General features: G+C 34.1%; 1 long non-coding RNA gene and 1 pseudogene across 1 annotated transcript; both read left to right on the top strand.

The window, feature by feature from the left end:
- LOC109851417 lies at positions 88-2,611 on the top strand. The gene is made up of 3 exons (XR_002249805.1): positions 88-155; positions 1,850-1,931; positions 2,278-2,611. It is a non-coding gene; the product is annotated as an uncharacterized LOC109851417 (long non-coding RNA).
- LOC109820914 lies at positions 7,199-8,971 on the top strand (annotated as a pseudogene).

Raw genomic sequence — 20,511 nt, 5'->3', positions numbered from 1 at the left:
GTCCCGAATTGGCTCCTAGCCGGTGAGTTTTTTCGTTGGTTCTCTCTATTTTTGTTATTTGAGTGTTTTTCTCGTTTTTTTATTCATGTTCTGCAAATGAGGTCGCCAAGGATAAAGTAGAAAGAAGGGAGCTTAATTGAAATTGAATTTCAAATGTAAGTATTTTTTTTTACATTATAATTTTTAGCTCGGTTTTCTTTCCTCCTTCTCTTTTTTTCCTTTTTTTCGCTTTTCAACATTGAAATCTGGTGTTGGAATTGTACAAATTTTTATCGTCTGATGGAATTTTGGTGTTTGGTTTAGATATTGACAATTTGCAACTAGAAAGGTTTCATTAGTTAAACTTTGGTGGTGGCTGGTTATTTGAATCCCCATCCTTTTTCTTAAAAAAAATATTTAATCTTTCACGATAAATATTTATGCATGTCATTATTCTTTCATGGTGTTTGTGGACTCAAGAAATTTTATTAAGAGTTTACCTAAATTTTCTCTATAAATATTAGGGTTGACATGTATGATCCTACTGTTTGAAAGTTTATAAAGGGTTGCTGATTGTATACAATTATATGGCCTTTAAACTAAGCCTAATTAATTATTAGATCTCTAAATTTGAAATTCTAGGTTTCCAAATGTTGTAAGTTCCATGTACTTGAACAAGCATAGTATTATCAGAATTCAGAATTTATAAGCTCATTTTGAATATTTACCAGGCGTTTTCAGGTTTACTTTTGAATTTAGTCTGTCTATTAGAGAGGGAAAAAAACACAACTAATCTGAGAATCTTATAATTAAATAACACCTCCCCTTTATTTCCTTTTCACGAAACTTGATATTTCAGTGAATGCCTTGTATGTTTGAGACCGATCGTAATCCAAACTTTCGTTTTTATCATTAAATATCCCGTCTCAATGGTTTCAGTTGTAGGAAACTCAAATAATTAATTTTAATCAGAAAAGGAATTTTCTTATGTGATAGTCATTTTATGTTGCAGCTGCTTGGATTTTACTTAAAAATAGACCATATATGTCACACATTACACACGGCAAAAAATTAACGGAAGTTGCATAATTGTAGTGATGCTCATCTGTATTCAATTATAATCATTAATGTAAAGTATAGGTTTTCATCTTACTAAACAACTAGACCAATAAACAACTAGACCAATATCACCCCTTTACTGTACTGTACTTCCTGTGCACAAAATTCAGCATCAAAAATTATATCTTGATTAATATTTGGTAAATAACTATTCATTATTTTCGTAGTTATTTAAATTTTATAATCCTACATTGAAGTAGGAATGGCTGAAGAAAAGAAATGATTTCCGGTAAGCGGGTGTTCCTTGGTATTATTCTATGAAATTCCTTGGCGTTCTGTTTTCTTTTAGGTTTTTAAAATAGGGTAATTTTATAGGAGCCACTTAACTTTGGGAGCCATAGTGTAACCTCCCAGCAGTCCGAGTCACTTGCAATTCCTATATAGAAACTATCTTTAAAGTGACTTTATGTTGCAATCAATCACATCTCAATCAAAATTTTCACTAAAAATTCAAAAATACCCTTTGAACTAGTTCAAGACACATAACTCATTTTGTTTATATTTAGGTCTAGTTAGGATAATGTCATCAGATACCTTAAACGTGAATTTTTAAAAGTTTTTTTTTAGTTTTTTAGTGAAAATTTAAATAAGAGGTGGTTGATTGAACACAAACCTATTTTCAAGATGGTCTATATATATATAACTTGAAGTTTGAATAATGGTTCATGCAGAATTATCCTATTTCGAGGGGGTTTATATGAAAAAACCGTTTCTTTTATACTGAACTATTGCTATTGTCCTTTATTTGTAGATGACGGTAATAGAGCTCAAAGTGTTCATGCATTGTGAGGCTTGTGAAAGGTCCGTCTTCAACACCCTTCGCAAATATAGAGGTATACACAATATTATGAACGTACATCTGGGATTTTTTCAACAACAAATTGGCAAGAGAAACACAAAATATTCTAGACTTGAATCAAGATGTACATTCATGAAATAAACCATGCTAATTAATATTCACGTGTTATCTTTTATTCACATGCATGTGCATAAATCTTTTTTAAATCATATACCATGTGCATGTTCAGCCTTTATATAACTGATTGTTCAATTAAATTTCCAATAGCAGCCATATTTACTTCTTCTTTTTTTTTCCGTTATAAGATATTCTGTATTTCTATATAATTTTTTTCCAACGTATTATGTTGACATAAGATGATGTGACTGAATTTCCTTTAGGCGTTAAAGAAGTGAAAACAGACATGGAATTGCACAGAGCTACGGTGACCGGGCAAATCGATCCGGCAAAAATCTTGAAAAAACTCAAGAAAAAGACTGGAAAGAGAGCAGAAATCATAGAAAATATTGGCGATGAAGATGAACAGGAAGCAAACCAAATGAACTTGACGCCAAAAAATTTCACCTTGCATGATGTAGATCATGACCATGTTAGTAATATAATTGACATTTTAAATAAACACCCGGTGATAAACTTTGATATGTTTAGCGATGAGAATCCAAATGCATGCTCAATTGTATAGCTATACGTTCCATGATTTGTCTTTTTGGTTCTAATGGATTACATTTAATATTTAATTTGTGCTAAGAGTCATGGTACAGACTCTTTTAATTATGGAGAGATAAAACTTCATTGGTCTCAAACTCCTCTTTGTAAACTCCATTTTTTCCCTTCACCGCTGCATCGTGGACACATGACAAGCACAAAATTTTTAGAGTTTTGGATGACTCTTTTTATTTTGTTAGTGAAATGAGGAGTATTATACCTCAATGTTTCTTTAGTAAGAGTTTAAGAAACAAAATAAAAGCACTCAAGTTTTGTCATGTACATATGTTAGTATTGAGGCTAACATGAAAGAATTTGGATCCTCCCAACTATAAAAAAGTAGCGGAGGGACCACTAGTTTTAATGCTAACCATTGATTATGGATGGTTGAAATATATTTTAAAGCTAACACTTACCGTACCCTCCAAATTAACATTGTTAGTTAATGTGTGGTCAAATGATCAAAATTCCTCTAATAAACTATGGAAAAAAAGCACCCATAAGTTTTTTAGTTTTGAAATTTTTAAAATTTTTAAAATTTTCAATAGCTATAATTTTTGGAATTTAAAGGGCCTTCTTGTATTTTTTTTTTTCAATGGGTTGTTTGTAGTTTCATATTTTTTAGACCGCTATTTATAATTTTTTATATTTTTTAGAAGTTATTTATAATTTCATAAGTTAACTTGCAAATAGGAATGATTTGAGGGGTAGATATTAGCCTTGAGGGATGATGCTTCTTGGTGCAAAATTATGGATAATGCCTTCACAGAATTAAGTGTAAAAACCTCAAAATATTTTAGTGGTTTTATGAAATCTCAAAACTTGTTGAGGGTTTGAAAACTTACGGGGGCTTAGTGTCAAGCAATTAAACTGATTGGAGGTTCAGTGGAAATTATCATTTTAAAATTTAAGCACGGCCATGTAGCAATTTTTTTAAAATATAAAGTTAATTGTAAACCATACCCTTACGCTCTGTTATATATAAAAGAGAAGAGAAGTGGAAAATGTGATTATTAGATTTTTGTTAATTATGGATGGTTATGATTTAATTATGATTACCATTTTTTACTATAATTAGAACTATTTAATTCAAATCGATTTAATTTGATGAGAATTCTAATTATGGATAGAAAACAAATCATATCATAATATAATGCTAATTTAATATTAAATATAACATATGGCACGTGATATTGCTTTGTGCACTCAGGTATCGTTGTTTTATGCATTTAGAAGTACTACCAATTTCTCATTATATATAAAGAAAAGATCGGATGATCTTCTTCTTAATTATATTATGTTTGTGAATTACTTCAAATGGTTTTGATGCAATTTGAATGTAATTAACACTAATATTTTTTGAAGGGTAAATTACATAAACGCAAAGAACTTTCATCATTTTGTAGTAAACCCCCTATAGCATTCAAAACTATACTAAACACCCCCAAAAACTTTTAGAATTGCAGAAATCCTCCAATAAGTTTTTGCTTTTTGCAGATAACCCCCATAAATTAGAATTAAAAATAACATTAAATGATATTTTGAAGGACACTTACAGCAAAAAAATAGATATTAGGACCGTAACTTGGGAGTGAGCAAAGGAGAATAAATGACAAAAGACGAGAGACTTCTACTTTGTGGGCTGAAATATAATAAACCTCATAAAGGGGTTCTCAATAATTTAAGGGTTATTGTTCTTTTTTAAGTCGAAAGAGTTGCATGTGACATGTTAGATGTAACTATGTTAACTTTGGTGTGTTTTCTGCAAAAAAATTTTGAGGGTTTAGTGTGATTTTGAAAGTTATTGGGGTTTACTCTAAAATGTTGAATGTTCTTTGGGGTTTGATGTAATTTACCTATAATTTACCCTTTTATGAACTACATGGATAGATAGACTAGTTGATGCAGCGCGGAAGTGATAACCTCGGAATCCACCAAGGGTGTTTTCTGAATCCACAAAGAACGATCTTCGAATCCACGAAGAAAATATTGAAAAAGAGAAATTTTATTGATGAAAAGTTATGCCTCTAGGGCTTACAAGACTCTTCTTAAATAGAAAAAAAACAAAACTCCTACAAGGACTCTAATTCCTACAAGGACTCTCAACTTACCAAAAATGGTAAAGAATTCCTAAAACATTAAAACTCCTAAAAAGACTCCTTATGATTAGGAAAGTCCTCCGGTCAAAACTGAGATCAAATCCGATTTGTTTCCTAAACAAAACAGACTCCTAAAATATTACTAAAAATAGTAAAAACGGATAAAAATACAAATATCTCTCAAACCGTAAGGAATTTGGCGAAACTGAGAATGCAAACCAAACCCGGAGGGGTCGGTTTGGATGGCTCCGTCTCGTCGAGATAGTCGATTTTCATATATAATTCGTCCAATTCCGACGTATGGTTTGAAAGTTACGGCCGTTTCTTCGAAACAAGTTATTTTCTTCGACCAGGCCAGCATTTGGGCTTGCGACTGTCCCACTTTGACATAAACATGTCTGCTAAGTGTTCTACATCACTAGTGAATAGTAATGCTACTAAAATTAGAGAGAATAGTGATGATGCTAAAATTAACTTTTCCATATCCACTTTTAAGTTCTCGTGACTCATGGACTAGCCAACATAATTCGTCAATTTCTTATAATCATTAACTTTTGTAGATAGATAGCAAGCATGTATGGAAAGTACAACTCTTATACAAAAGGAAAAGAAATACGTTATTAGTCCTAATCTAGCTATTAATTTTAGGGGGCATCATTCTCCTTCTTTAGGTCAAGAAGTGAAAATTTGCAGATTTAGTCTTTAGATACTTAGAATCCTCCCACTTTCTCTTTGCGTGTACTTTACTTCATCATCAATACTTTGGCCTTTGATCAGACCGGCTCATCATAGAGAAGAAGGGAACATCAAATTTTGAATTAGAAGTTCTTAATTTGTTGATCAATCCTAAGATTAGCAAGTAGCATAAGACAAACATGAAGGAATTGATCCTTAGAAGTTAGAATGATGCAAAGTTAGAAGAGAATACAACTGCAACTTCACGAGGGGGAATTAGATTTCGTCAGCTCACAAATGAGACAGCTGCAAGCTTATCAATTTTCATCACGTGCACTGATGCACAGGAGGCAAAAAAAATGAAAAAAATGAAAAAAAAATTTGAGACCATAAGCTTGAGCAGCCGATAAGGCAAAAGAAATTAATTACTAGGGAGATTCGTGTATCTATTAATAATCAAATCTCTTTTGCCCGATCTAATAGTGTTTGCCACTTGCCTTTCTAGTCCCATTTCTCATCAAAGCTTTAGAGTGATATTAGGATAATATAAAGGAAGAGTAACTTCAATTAAGATACAATTAGGATACCATAGGTCCCAATCTTAAGCACCTTTTTATGGACTTAAGCACCTTTTTATTTGTCAAAGGCCATGTCATTGCACCAAACCCCTGGAAGTCATTGTTGGCGAGAGAATTAAACTTGGATTACTCTAATATTATATCAAAGAGCTCTTTCATTACACCAAAATTTTGAGGATATAATGAAAATAAAAGGACATGCTTTTATACTCTGACCCTTATGAACCATAACTGGAGTTTTTTTAATATATTTCGCTTTTATCATATAAATATAAATTAAATTATGTTGAATCAATCTTTGTTTATAACCAGTGGACGATGGACAATGGCTGGAGGCACTCATCGGTGATCTCTAGAACTTTGGTTGAAGGCAACCGATGGACAATGGCCGGAGGTGATCATCCGTGATCTCTATGGCATGTTTGGCAATCCCTCAAAATGTGCACCGGTTTGATCCCAATTCATACTAGAGAAAGAGTGGTCGGGTAAAACTAGGTCAACATTGGCATTTGACCTTCACACTAGTTTGTCTCCAACCACCTCCCCGTATCAAATCAAAATTGATGTAGTTTAAAACAGAACAAGGATCAGTCCTGGCCTAATTTTAGTGTGGCTACCGAACACACCTTTATATATTGTTGAAAACCTCATTATAATATTTCAAATGTAAATATTTAATTGTTTTTAATAGGTTTTCTCACTATTGTGCGGGACGGGCCATGACACGAGTCGGCCCGTTTGGTCAACTTAATTATTATTTTTGTTATTTTTTAATATTTAATTGTTTTTAATAGGGTTTTTTCAATATTGTTAAACACTTAAGAATTATATGAAAATAGCAAACTAACAATGACGTGATTACAAATACTGAAAAAATAATTTTATTAAGTAAAATTATATATTTGCATACAATTATAGAGAAAACCATCACAAACACAGAGATTTAATACAGTTCAGAGCAAGTTTTACATCAATGAATAGTATAATATTATTCCACTAGTTAAAAAAATACAAGAATAAAAGAAATTACAATAAACTTTAAAGAAACAAAGATACTACTACCAACTAAATGCGACTCCACGGGTCGGGACAAGCGAGCCATCCCGCTCATATGTGGGCTTCACCCGCTCGCTAGGCCTCGTGGGCCGAACGAGTTGTTAGCTCACAATTGACTTGAGCCGACCCAGCTAATGTAGCGGGCCAAATCGGACCCGTCCCGCGCTGATGGGAGTCGAGCGGGCTGGTGGGCTGACAAGCCTGACATGGCCCAGTGCCCACACCTGCTCTTCAGTCAAACTTCAGTCCCGTTGTAACGGTTCCCATGTTTCTTCCGCACAAAACGGGAATTTATATCCACAACGGAACTCAAATAACAAAACCCATTGCTGTCCCCCTCATCATTCTAATCCTTAATTAATTAACATAAAATTACGTTCACAAACTATTATTCGCGACAAAGCATATATTTTTAAAAAGCATGGGGGTAAAAACTTTACTCTAATCTCAAAAACATTCCCTCTCTATAAATAAATAAACCTACCGACCATAGATGAATCCAAAGAATGGAACAAGGAGAAACCCCAGAAGAAGAAAACAAGAATTTACTCCAGATCCAATAACCTCTAGAGAGAGGAAACTCATTCACCAAATTCTAGAGAGAGAAAACTTTCCCTGTTCCATAAATACCCAGCCTCCTCCCTCACATCTCCCCCTTTTTCCTCCATTTTCTTCCCAAAATGTTCATCAAAGCTTTCTCCAGCAAGCGAAAGACCGGATCCGTACCCGTATACCTCAACGTATACGATCTCACTCCGATCAACGGGTACGCGTACTGGCTCGGCATCGGCGTGTACACTCGGCGTCCAAGTAACGGATTCCTCTCTCTACGTCTCTTCTCTATCTCTCTCTCTCTCGTCAAATTTCTAGAGTTTGTTATCGGGATTAGGGTTTTGGTGCAGTTCATGGAGTGAGTACGGCTACGGGGCCCCCGATCTGGACACGGGGATTTTCGAGGCGGAGAGTCCTGCGCAGTGCACAGGGCGTTCGCATTTCGCAGTCGATTTTGATCGGGAAGAACCGATCTTGGCGAGAGAGGTCGAACTTCGTGATGGAGGAGCTCGCTGAGGAGTACACTGGGAACACTTACAATTTGATCTCGAAGAACTGCAACCACTTCTGCAACGAGGCGTGCATTCGATTGACGAGTAATCAGATCCCGAGATGGGTGAATCGCCTCGCTAAGATCGGTGAGTTTCGTGATTTAGATCTGGATCTGATTTTTTAAAAAAGAATGGAGTTTTGAGGGTTTTTCTTGTAATATTTGGGGAATGAAGGGTTTTTGTGCAACTGCGTGCTGCCGGTGCAAGTGGCGGCGGTGAGGAGCAAGGCGGAGGAGGGGAAGGCCAAGGAGGATATTGAGAGGAAGAAATTGAGGAGTAATTCGAGCAGGTTCGCGAATAATACGAACTCTGTGAAAAATTCGGCGAGTCGAAGTGGCAGTAGAAAAATTCGGCGAACTTCGTCGACGTCGTCATCGACCTCAATCCTGAAGGTTTAGCCGCCGGTGGGAAAATTTGTGAAAGTACCCTTGTGACAAAATTATAATTCTCATTTTTTGCCCTTTTTTGTTTAACTAATTGGCTATAAATGCTGTGGTTTTTGTAAATACTGTGTTTTAGTTCGGCGTGGTGGGTGGGGCCCGTTAACCTTGAGAGTGTTACCGGTGGCACGTGAACGGTGTGAATGGGGTGGGGGCCCACACCTGCTGGGTGTTTTGTATCGCGCGGGGTGCGCGCGGGGTCGTCGGCGGGAGGGGAGGGGATGGGAGAGCGATCGGTCTGGGAATGGACGGTGCAGATTCAGCCTCTAGTGTCACACGCGCGCTTCTTTTTTCTTTACGAAAGCCGATATTTCTTCGAAGTTGGGTAGATTTTTTTTTTTTTTTTGCTTCTGCTGTAGTGAGTTTTAGTGGGAGGTTTTTGTAATTTAAAAAAATAGAAATAAAAAGAATTGGGTAAGCTATGGTGGTGGTGGTGGTGGTGGAGGGTGACTGGGTTAAAATTGGGAAAGCTAGTGGGTGATGAATGGATTTGGACTCTTTGGCGGTGGAGCGAACATTTTTTTAAATGATTACCATTATCAGTTCTAATGAGCACCTTTAGATAAGGAGTGGGGATTAGTACAAAATGTGCCTACTATTCTGGTGCACGCGATGCGTTCTTGTTATAGAAAGATATAGTTTGTTAGGCTTTTTTCTTAATTACTTTTATTTTATTTTTTGGAAAAAATTACAAGTTTGGGTGAATTTTTGTTAATCTTTCGGAATGAGGGAATTTCTGCTGATTATTTGAAGCTGATATAGATGTTGATTATTTGAAGGTAGTATAGGTGTGAGGATATTTTCGCTGATTTGATCAAGGGAGCATTTCCTTATTTCAAATGTGAGGGCATTTTTGAAATTTGGAGAAGGTAAGTAACACAACATTGGACTTCTCTTCTAGGTGTAGGGTTTTTTTCAATATGGAAATCACCTTTAAAATAGGGGTGCGATAGAGGAATCACTTGTATTGTTTAATTTATACAGAAACCATCTTAAAAGTATATTTTGTTTCAATCAACCATCGTCATAACTCATGTTCTGCTGATTTTTTAGAGGTAAAAGAAGAGGGAGAGTGAAAAACAAGGAGGGAGGGAGGGAGGCAGGGAGAGGCGAACCAACATTAATATACGAGTATTAAAATAATTTTGATAAAAAAGACAACAGGAAATGAGTTTTGGTGGTTGATTGAAATGAAATGTACTTTTAAATTGGTTCCTATATAATTAATGTGGCTACAATATTGCACTTCTATTTTAAAGGCGTTTTCAATATACATCCCATAAATATATAGCACAGTATAAATATGTATGGTTATAAATTAAAGGAGAGCATTTTGGAATGACATCAGAAGGTTAGCCAAACTGATGATGATTTGGATGTCAATATTCACTTTTTTAAGTAGGATTGCTTTCTTAGATTTAGGATTTCGCTGTCTAATTTAGGTTTGACCAGCTCTAAGTGAGTCATTTCGTCAACTTCTGGTCTTAATAAAGAGGCTTTGGAAACGTACGTGTATATATTTGGTGAGCTATTTTGTCATGTTGTTGTTTTTCTTTGGCTCCAAATTTACTTCTAGAAAATGGTCGAAGTTTACGAGATCATATCATTTGTTTGGTGTTAGCTTTGACTTGCAAGAGACTCATCTAGCACTCCCTCTCAAGATAGAATGCAGACGTTGTCGTATAAATTTAGATTATATATGCATGAGAAAAGGAGGCTAATTAGAGCTTAGAAGAGTTTCCAAGCGTAGAAAACATGCTCTTATGCCATGTTAAAAACTTTATTATATATTAAATTTTCCAATAGCTTATATAGGGGGGAAAAATTTACGAACAAGAGGTTATCTTATAGAATTAGAAAGTTGAGATATAACAATATTGAGTTGCATTAGTTTGTAGTGACAAGCTTTATCTATGAAGATCATGGTTGCTGCTAGCTTGTTGCAGAGATTCATCTACCACTCTGCTTCTTGCAAAAGGCAAGAAGAAAAGAAGAATCAAATAGCTTCGTTTTACGAAAATAGTTTTTCTTTTTAAAATCAAAGATCATAATAGTCCGTAGTCGAATGTGTATATTTTATGGATTCAGATTCTCTACGATATAAAAAAAAGTAGTGGAGGGATCGCTGTATTATCAAAACCATTGATCATTTAGTGGATGATTATGATTTTTCTTTTGTGTGCGAATTAGAAATGAGCGTACGTAATATACGAGAGCATGATGAGTGTTAGATTTAAAATAAATAACAAATATCCACTAAATAATTAATAATTATGATTAGAAATAATGATCAAGCCCTCCACCACTTTTTTTGTAGTGGAGAGGATCCAAATTCATATTTTATACGTTTCAGCAATCTTTATTCACCGTATAGTCAAATTTTGGATAGGAAAGGCAACTTACCAATTGTAAACTTTTTTGTTGGTGATTTCTCCATATCATTGAATAATTCTTGGATTAGCCATTTGATTGCTTATGACTGGAGCTTGATTAAAGATGCACAAAGGATAGCTAAGGTCAACCAAGCTTCGTTTGGAGCTTGACAAATGAGACGAAACAAGTTCTAATTAAAACTGCGACGTTTCTGGGATTGTTGAGGATTATAATATAAGTTTAATTCGTTTACGACTGGAGTTCTGATGTGATGACAACTTTTGTAAATCAATGAAACAAGTTCTTTTTTTTTTAATTATTTTTTTAAAATCGATAAACTATTACACATGTGATGATGACAAGCGGACAACAAGTTGCATCCCTAATCCTTTATGAATTACAAAACCCAACCTACGAAACACATACTCAGCGGACCTTGCTGTCGTCATATTCTTATTTATGAATTTCTGTACCCTCCTGAGAAACTCCACCGCATCAGCTCCACGGAAACACATACTTCTTTTTGAAAAATTGATTATAAATCATGTCCAGGTATTAAAGATGTGAGGAATTCTATGAACCCCGAGGAAATTTGTATTTCCATTGGGTGTCTAGGGGAATCAACAGAAAGAAGTATTAACATGAGAGCTGCTCGTGTGGAACGTTCAAAATATTTATGTTACCTAAGGACCTTGGTTCTAAATTCTAATATAATTGATTTCTTTTTGTTGATATTTTCAACGTATTTGCTACGTAGAACTAAGCAAAATAATCCCCAAACCGAGAATAATTGTTGCTCGTCATCATCAAGGGGCTGAAGATACCAAGGTAACTGTCGTTAGGAATTTGCCTCTTTAAATGCAAATATTGTCTGATGTGGGAATTGCCCTCGAAAGAAGTTGGGCGAAAATTGATGGGCACGCTTTCGTCCGACGCTACTTAGACAGCGGCTTTATTAATCTCATTTGTGCATATAATATAAAGCAACTGAGATTGATGAAGATGACCTTTTCTCAAGAGGAACGGCTCCCTCATGAGGAGACAACAGTAATGATGTGAAGGAGCAAGGTGTCTACTTGGCGTGTGATTCACTTTAAATTTTAAGCTTTAGGGTATGCTTGGTAATTACCTAAAACTTTGGTAAGTTCTCTTTTTAGCCTTAGAAAAATTGTAAGAAAAATTAGGTCGGAACTGGTTGAGTTTTGTGTAACAAGTAAACTAAAAACGGGACCAGGTTAAGTCCTGACCTAATTTTAAAAGTTTGTCAAACACACTATCGTACTAACAATCTTTTTCGATTATAAATTATTTTTAGGAAAAAAGAAGGTCTAATTTCTCATAACCTTTGAAAATTGTTTGGTTTTTTTTCTTGGTTTTTTTCTCCTTTTTTTTGGGTTGGGGGGTAGGGGGTGTTGGGGTTCACATATAACCCTATCAAATTTTTTTCCTCTCAAGAATTTTTTTGCTATTTACCTAAACATGTGGGGCGTCTTGTGAAAAACTTTTAAAGTTCATGAGGTTTTACGAGACACCCAAAATTTCACAGGAGTCATGTCAGATAAACAAGGTTTACGAGGATTATAGGCATAATCTCCCAAAGTTGAGAGGGCTTTTGTGAAATTAAACCGCAGAAGAACGTAGAGATCGAAGACAAAACTCTGATGATGATGTCTGCTTATTTTAATTAGATAGATATTCCAGCGGATTTCGTTCATTTTTTTTTGAAGTGTCACTTGAACTTGTAAGACTATCTCCAACAGGAGATATTTGGGGGGGTTTTTTGCTCCAGCGGGTGGCTTTCAAAGGGGTGAAATGAAAAACCGGAGCCCAATGGGCGAAATTTTCACCTCCGGTTTTTCTCTCCATGTGGGTCCCGCAACATTAAATCAACAATTAAAGAGAGCCATGTGTCAAGGCTTGATTGGTTGGGTTTTTTTGTTTTACTCCTAACTTTTAAATGATATTTTGGGAGATAAATACTAGGAATTAATTTATAATTTTTAAATCAATAATTTTTATTTTTTCACCTCTATAAATAGAGATTAGTCTTGTGTAATTTGGAGACAAAAAAAATCTGAGTTTTCAACACCTTATTCTCCTTCTATTTTTTGTTAGTATAAAAATATTATCAAAAATTAAATTAATAATATATATTATTTATGTAAATATTAAAAAATTATAATTATAAATAAATGAGTTATATTAGTAATAATAATAGTAGTAGTAGTAATATATATGAAATAAGAAAAAGAAATGAATAAATAAGGTGGGGTATATATGTTGGAGGGATGGGGTAGTAGTGGGTCCCAAATAAAGTAAAAATCTTTTGAAAAAACTCCTGCTGTAGAGATGATAGAAAATGAAGATTGTTGAATTATGTGGAGGGGGAATAAAGTGATGTGGCAGGAGAGAGAAGGTTAAAATTTCGACTCCTGATGGAGATAGTCTAACAGCGTTTTTGTCGTCCAATCCATTTGGAGTTTGATAAACGTATTGCTTTTTGTGAAGGGTGTGTTTCGCGTTTATTTATTACTTTCCCAAGTATTTTGTCACATTATAAGGGGCTGTTTGTTTTGCTTCTCTTGCCCCTGATTCCCTGTCAAAACTGACAGTTTGCTGTCAGTTTTGACAGCTTTCTTGTCAAAACGCCCTTTTTAGAGGGGGTAGATTTTTTTTTTTTTTTGCTTCTGCTGTAGTGAGTTTTAGTGGGAGGTTTTTGTAATTTAAAAAAATAGAAATAAAAAGAATTGGGTAAGCTATGGTGGTGGTGGTGGTGGTGGAGGGTGACTGGGTTAAAATTGGGAAAGCTAGTGGGTGATGAATGGATTTGGACTCTTTGGCGGTGGAGCGAACATTTTTTTAAATGATTACGTTTTTGTAATTTAAAAAAATAGAAATAAAAAGAATTGGGTAAGCTATGGTGGTGGTGGTGGTGGTGGAGGGTGACTGGGTTAAAATTGGGAAAGCTAGTGGGTGATGAATGGATTTGGACTCTTTGGCGGTGGAGCGAACATTTTTTTAAATGATTACCATTATCAGTTCTAATGAGCACCTTTAGATAAGGAGTGGGGATTAGTACAAAATGTGCCTACTATTCTGGTGCACGCGATGCGTTCTTGTTATAGAAAGATATAGTTTGTTAGGCTTTTTTCTTAATTACTTTTATTTTATTTTTTGGAAAAAATTACAAGTTTGGGTGAATTTTTGTTAATCTTTCGGAATGAGGGAATTTCTGCTGATTATTTGAAGCTGATATAGATGTTGATTATTTGAAGGTAGTATAGGTGTGAGGATATTTTCGCTGATTTGATCAAGGGAGCATTTCCTTATTTCAAATGTGAGGGCATTTTTGAAATTTGGAGAAGGTAAGTAACACAACATTGGACTTCTCTTCTAGGTGTAGGGTTTTTTTCAATATGGAAATCACCTTTAAAATAGGGGTGCGATAGAGGAATCACTTGTATTGTTTAATTTATACAGAAACCATCTTAAAAGTATATTTTGTTTCAATCAACCATCGTCATAACTCATGTTCTGCTGATTTTTTAGAGGTAAAAGAAGAGGGAGAGTGAAAAACAAGGAGGGAGGGAGGGAGGCAGGGAGAGGCGAACCAACATTAATATACGAGTATTAAAATAATTTTGATAAAAAAGACAACAGGAAATGAGTTTTGGTGGTTGATTGAAATGAAATGTACTTTTAAATTGGTTCCTATATAATTAATGTGGCTACAATATTGCACTTCTATTTTAAAGGCGTTTTCAATATACATCCCATAAATATATAGCACAGTATAAATATGTATGGTTATAAATTAAAGGAGAGCATTTTGGAATGACATCAGAAGGTTAGCCAAACTGATGATGATTTGGATGTCAATATTCACTTTTTTAAGTAGGATTGCTTTCTTAGATTTAGGATTTCGCTGTCTAATTTAGGTTTGACCAGCTCTAAGTGAGTCATTTCGTCAACTTCTGGTCTTAATAAAGAGGCTTTGGAAACGTACGTGTATATATTTGGTGAGCTATTTTGTCATGTTGTTGTTTTTCTTTGGCTCCAAATTTACTTCTAGAAAATGGTCGAAGTTTACGAGATCATATCATTTGTTTGGTGTTAGCTTTGACTTGCAAGAGACTCATCTAGCACTCCCTCTCAAGATAGAATGCAGACGTTGTCGTATAAATTTAGATTATATATGCATGAGAAAAGGAGGCTAATTAGAGCTTAGAAGAGTTTCCAAGCGTAGAAAACATGCTCTTATGCCATGTTAAAAACTTTATTATATATTAAATTTTCCAATAGCTTATATAGGGGGGAAAAATTTACGAACAAGAGGTTATCTTATAGAATTAGAAAGTTGAGATATAACAATATTGAGTTGCATTAGTTTGTAGTGACAAGCTTTATCTATGAAGATCATGGTTGCTGCTAGCTTGTTGCAGAGATTCATCTACCACTCTGCTTCTTGCAAAAGGCAAGAAGAAAAGAAGAATCAAATAGCTTCGTTTTACGAAAATAGTTTTTCTTTTTAAAATCAAAGATCATAATAGTCCGTAGTCGAATGTGTATATTTTATGGATTCAGATTCTCTACGATATAAAAAAAAGTAGTGGAGGGATCGCTGTATTATCAAAACCATTGATCATTTAGTGGATGATTATGATTTTTCTTTTGTGTGCGAATTAGAAATGAGCGTACGTAATATACGAGAGCATGATGAGTGTTAGATTTAAAATAAATAACAAATATCCACTAAATAATTAATAATTATGATTAGAAATAATGATCAAGCCCTCCACCACTTTTTTTGTAGTGGAGAGGATCCAAATTCATATTTTATACGTTTCAGCAATCTTTATTCACCGTATAGTCAAATTTTGGATAGGAAAGGCAACTTACCAATTGTAAACTTTTTTGTTGGTGATTTCTCCATATCATTGAATAATTCTTGGATTAGCCATTTGATTGCTTATGACTGGAGCTTGATTAAAGATGCACAAAGGATAGCTAAGGTCAACCAAGCTTCGTTTGGAGCTTGACAAATGAGACGAAACAAGTTCTAATTAAAACTGCGACGTTTCTGGGATTGTTGAGGATTATAATATAAGTTTAATTCGTTTACGACTGGAGTTCTGATGTGATGACAACTTTTGTAAATCAATGAAACAAGTTCTTTTTTTTTTAATTATTTTTTTAAAATCGATAAACTATTACACATGTGATGATGACAAGCGGACAACAAGTTGCATCCCTAATCCTTTATGAATTACAAAACCCAACCTACGAAACACATACTCAGCGGACCTTGCTGTCGTCATATTCTTATTTATGAATTTCTGTACCCTCCTGAGAAACTCCACCGCATCAGCTCCACGGAAACACATACTTCTTTTTGAAAAATTGATTATAAATCATGTCCAGGTATTAAAGATGTGAGGAATTCTATGAACCCCGAGGAAATTTGTATTTCCATTGGGTGTCTAGGGGAATCAACAGAAAGAAGTATTAACATGAGAGCTGCTCGTGTGGAACGTTCAAAATATTTATGTTACCTAAGGACCTTGGTTCTAAATTCTAATATAATTGATTTCTTTTTGTTGATATTTTCAACGTATTTGCTACGTAGAACTAAGCAAAATAATCCCCAAACCGAGAATAATTGTTGCTCGTCATCATCAAGGGGCTGAAGATACCAAGGTAACTGTCGTTAGGAATTTGCCTCTTTAAATGCAAATATTGTCTGATGTGGGAATTGCCCTCGAAAGAAGTTGGGCGAAAATTGATGGGCACGCTTTCGTCCGACGCTACTTAGACAGCGGCTTTATTAATCTCATTTGTGCATATAATATAAAGCAACTGAGATTGATGAAGATGACCTTTTCTCAAGAGGAACGGCTCCCTCATGAGGAGACAACAGTAATGATGTGAAGGAGCAAGGTGTCTACTTGGCGTGTGATTCACTTTAAATTTTAAGCTTTAGGGTATGCTTGGTAATTACCTAAAACTTTGGTAAGTTCTCTTTTTAGCCTTAGAAAAATTGTAAGAAAAATTAGGTCGGAACTGGTTGAGTTTTGTGTAACAAGTAAACTAAAAACGGGACCAGGTTAAGTCCTGACCTAATTTTAAAAGTTTGTCAAACACACTATCGTACTAACAATCTTTTTCGATTATAAATTATTTTTAGGAAAAAAGAAGGTCTAATTTCTCATAACCTTTGAAAATTGTTTGGTTTTTTTTCTTGGTTTTTTTCTCCTTTTTTTTGGGTTGGGGGGTAGGGGGTGTTGGGGTTCACATATAACCCTATCAAATTTTTTTCCTCTCAAGAATTTTTTTGCTATTTACCTAAACATGTGGGGCGTCTTGTGAAAAACTTTTAAAGTTCATGAGGTTTTACGAGACACCCAAAATTTCACAGGAGTCATGTCAGATAAACAAGGTTTACGAGGATTATAGGCATAATCTCCCAAAGTTGAGAGGGCTTTTGTGAAATTAAACCGCAGAAGAACGTAGAGATCGAAGACAAAACTCTGATGATGATGTCTGCTTATTTTAATTAGATAGATATTCCAGCGGATTTCGTTCATTTTTTTTTGAAGTGTCACTTGAACTTGTAAGACTATCTCCAACAGGAGATATTTGGGGGGGTTTTTTGCTCCAGCGGGTGGCTTTCAAAGGGGTGAAATGAAAAACCGGAGCCCAATGGGCGAAATTTTCACCTCCGGTTTTTCTCTCCATGTGGGTCCCGCAACATTAAATCAACAATTAAAGAGAGCCATGTGTCAAGGCTTGATTGGTTGGGTTTTTTTGTTTTACTCCTAACTTTTAAATGATATTTTGGGAGATAAATACTAGGAATTAATTTATAATTTTTAAATCAATAATTTTTATTTTTTCACCTCTATAAATAGAGATTAGTCTTGTGTAATTTGGAGACAAAAAAAATCTGAGTTTTCAACACCTTATTCTCCTTCTATTTTTTGTTAGTATAAAAATATTATCAAAAATTAAATTAATAATATATATTATTTATGTAAATATTAAAAAATTATAATTATAAATAAATGAGTTATATTAGTAATAATAATAGTAGTAGTAGTAATATATATGAAATAAGAAAAAGAAATGAATAAATAAGGTGGGGTATATATGTTGGAGTGATGGGGTTATAGTGGGTCCCAAATAAAGTAAAAATCTTTTGAAAAAACTCCTGCTGTAGAGATGATAGAAAATGGAGATTGTTGAATTATGTGGAGGGGGAATAAAGTGATGTGGCAGGAGAGAGAAGGTTAAAATTTCGACTCCTGATGGAGATAGTCATAAGTGTTTTCATCAATCATGTCACCATACGGAAAAGTTTAGTCCTAAATCAATAGAAAGAGAACGTTAACAGTCTTTCCTGCACAATATTACGTAAGCTTAGGGGCTGTTTGTTTGTCTAAAAAAATTGGGAAATCAAAGAATAGGAAATCAAAGAATATGAAATTTTATATTATGATTGTTTGGTTGGCTAAAAAAAAGGAAATCAAAGAATATGAGATGAGATGAGATAAGTTGTCACCATATAATCGGATGATGTGAGTGATTTTTTAAGAAAACTTGTTTTGAGATTGTTTGGTTGGTTAAAAAAATAAGAAAATGTATTATAAGAAACATATTTCCTATAATAGTTTCTTTCTTGTGTTTGGTTTATTCTTAAAAATAAGAAAATAGATGAGATGAGATGAGTTGTTTGTATATTATTGGATGATGTGACACATATTTAAGAAAATCAATTTCCTTGTTTTTTTTTGAGGAAATTGGTGGAAATAAAATGTTAATGAGATGAGATGAGTTGTCACCATATTATTGGATGATGTGAGTGATTTTTAAATATGAGATGAGATGAGTTGGATGATGTAACCCATTTCTTGTGTTTGGTTTATTTTTAGGAGATGATATGAGATGAGTTGTTGGATGAAAATAATATTTTATTAGATAAAATGGATGAGTTGTTAAATAAAAATAATATTTTATTAGATGTTGTGGTGAATTTTAGGGATGAAAATGGAGAAAATTGATGTTTTTGAGATTTCCATGACAATTTCCTTTTCTTGATTTTTAGGAAACCAACCAAACAACCCCTTAGTAGGCTTCTCCCGACGAACATGAGAAAAACTCTCTTTATGTCCTTCATGTTGGTTCCCTCTCTGGTTTCAACTCTCAAACTTATTGTAAAATTAATCCTAGACCTTGGTTCTAAGCTAATTTACTTTTGGAGAGGAAATGGACCAATTTTGAACCAGGTTAAGGTAAAAATTAATCCGATAAAACTTGTTTCCATATTGATCCATTTATTTGCCAAATTAGAGCCCGAACTTCAATTTATTTTGTTCCGCTAGACTAGCATTTCAAATGTAGTTGCCAAGCGGCTATAAGACTTTTGAGATATGAAATTATTCTACATCTTTTTAAGTAAAAAAAAAAATTCATAAAAGAGCACTACGAAATAATTTACGTAATTATTTTATGGATTCATATTTTGTTAATTGATATAAATGTTCCTTTAATTTTTTTAAACTATAGTTGTTATTTTTGCAAAAGGATGCTCGTGTCAAAAGATCTACCATGCAAAATTTTAAAATAATAATTGATATAAGCTAATACAAGAAAATGTAGAAATAAAAAATAATTCGTTTTCGTTAGCATTATGATGATGATGATGATGATCAACTATGTATCATGGTTACCACCATCCGGTGTTGTACTTGTATACGTCCAATCCAAATTTTAAAACCCAAATTTGACCCAATGGGCTTGAAAGAAATCTTACTTCCTTCGTCCAATGTTGGGCCTATAATTAACAAAATGTGACTAGGGGATAAAATCCAATAACAAATCATTACGTGTTAAGTGCAAAATTACAAAAGATAACACGCACTAACATGAGCTAATCCTCAAACAAGGAGCTTGCTAATCATCATGTTAGATTGACTAAAAATGTTCTCTTTGTTATTTAATAAAAAGAAAGGTCTCTTTATTTGTAAAGGAAGTGTTTAGCGACCAATCCTTCTTTCGTAAAGTAATAAAAAGCTAAATGATGAATACAAGTCGCGGGTTAATTTTTACATCTCGTCTATCCAAATGAGTTGGCTAATTTAAAATTTTTCTTAACCATATATTATCTCAGTCATTTTTCTATTTTCAGAAAGTATCTAACAATTCTAAGGATCATTGGAGGCCATGATGTTGTTCTAAAGTAGCTAAATCATGCAATCATGGACGCTTTAGAATATGTGTACATAACATTGGACCCAAGTAAGTGACGCATATGATATTGTGATTTGGCTTGACTCTTAAAAGGCCAGACTCTACGAAGCCGAACTCTATTAACTTTTATCATTATCATTGCCCCCCTATAAATTTAGCAACCTAAGATAGGAACTATATTTAGTAATGTTAACCTAATGAAAGGCTATTTGCATAGTTGTCACGAGGAAGAAGATACAGAATTCGGAGTCCTTAGCCTTGAGGAGTCCAGCCGAAGCCAAACATGTCTTGAATCTTTCATCATTATTTTCATCTATAAGAGGAGCCAAACATCATTTA

The sequence above is a fragment of the Asparagus officinalis genome, chromosome 8 (assembly GCF_001876935.1).
Source record: "Asparagus officinalis chromosome 8, Aspof.V1, whole genome shotgun sequence".
In the NCBI taxonomy this organism is placed as follows: Eukaryota; Viridiplantae; Streptophyta; class Magnoliopsida; order Asparagales; family Asparagaceae; genus Asparagus; species Asparagus officinalis.
Note: the sequence above shows the minus strand (reverse complement) of the source record. Positions and strands in the feature narration are given on the sequence as shown.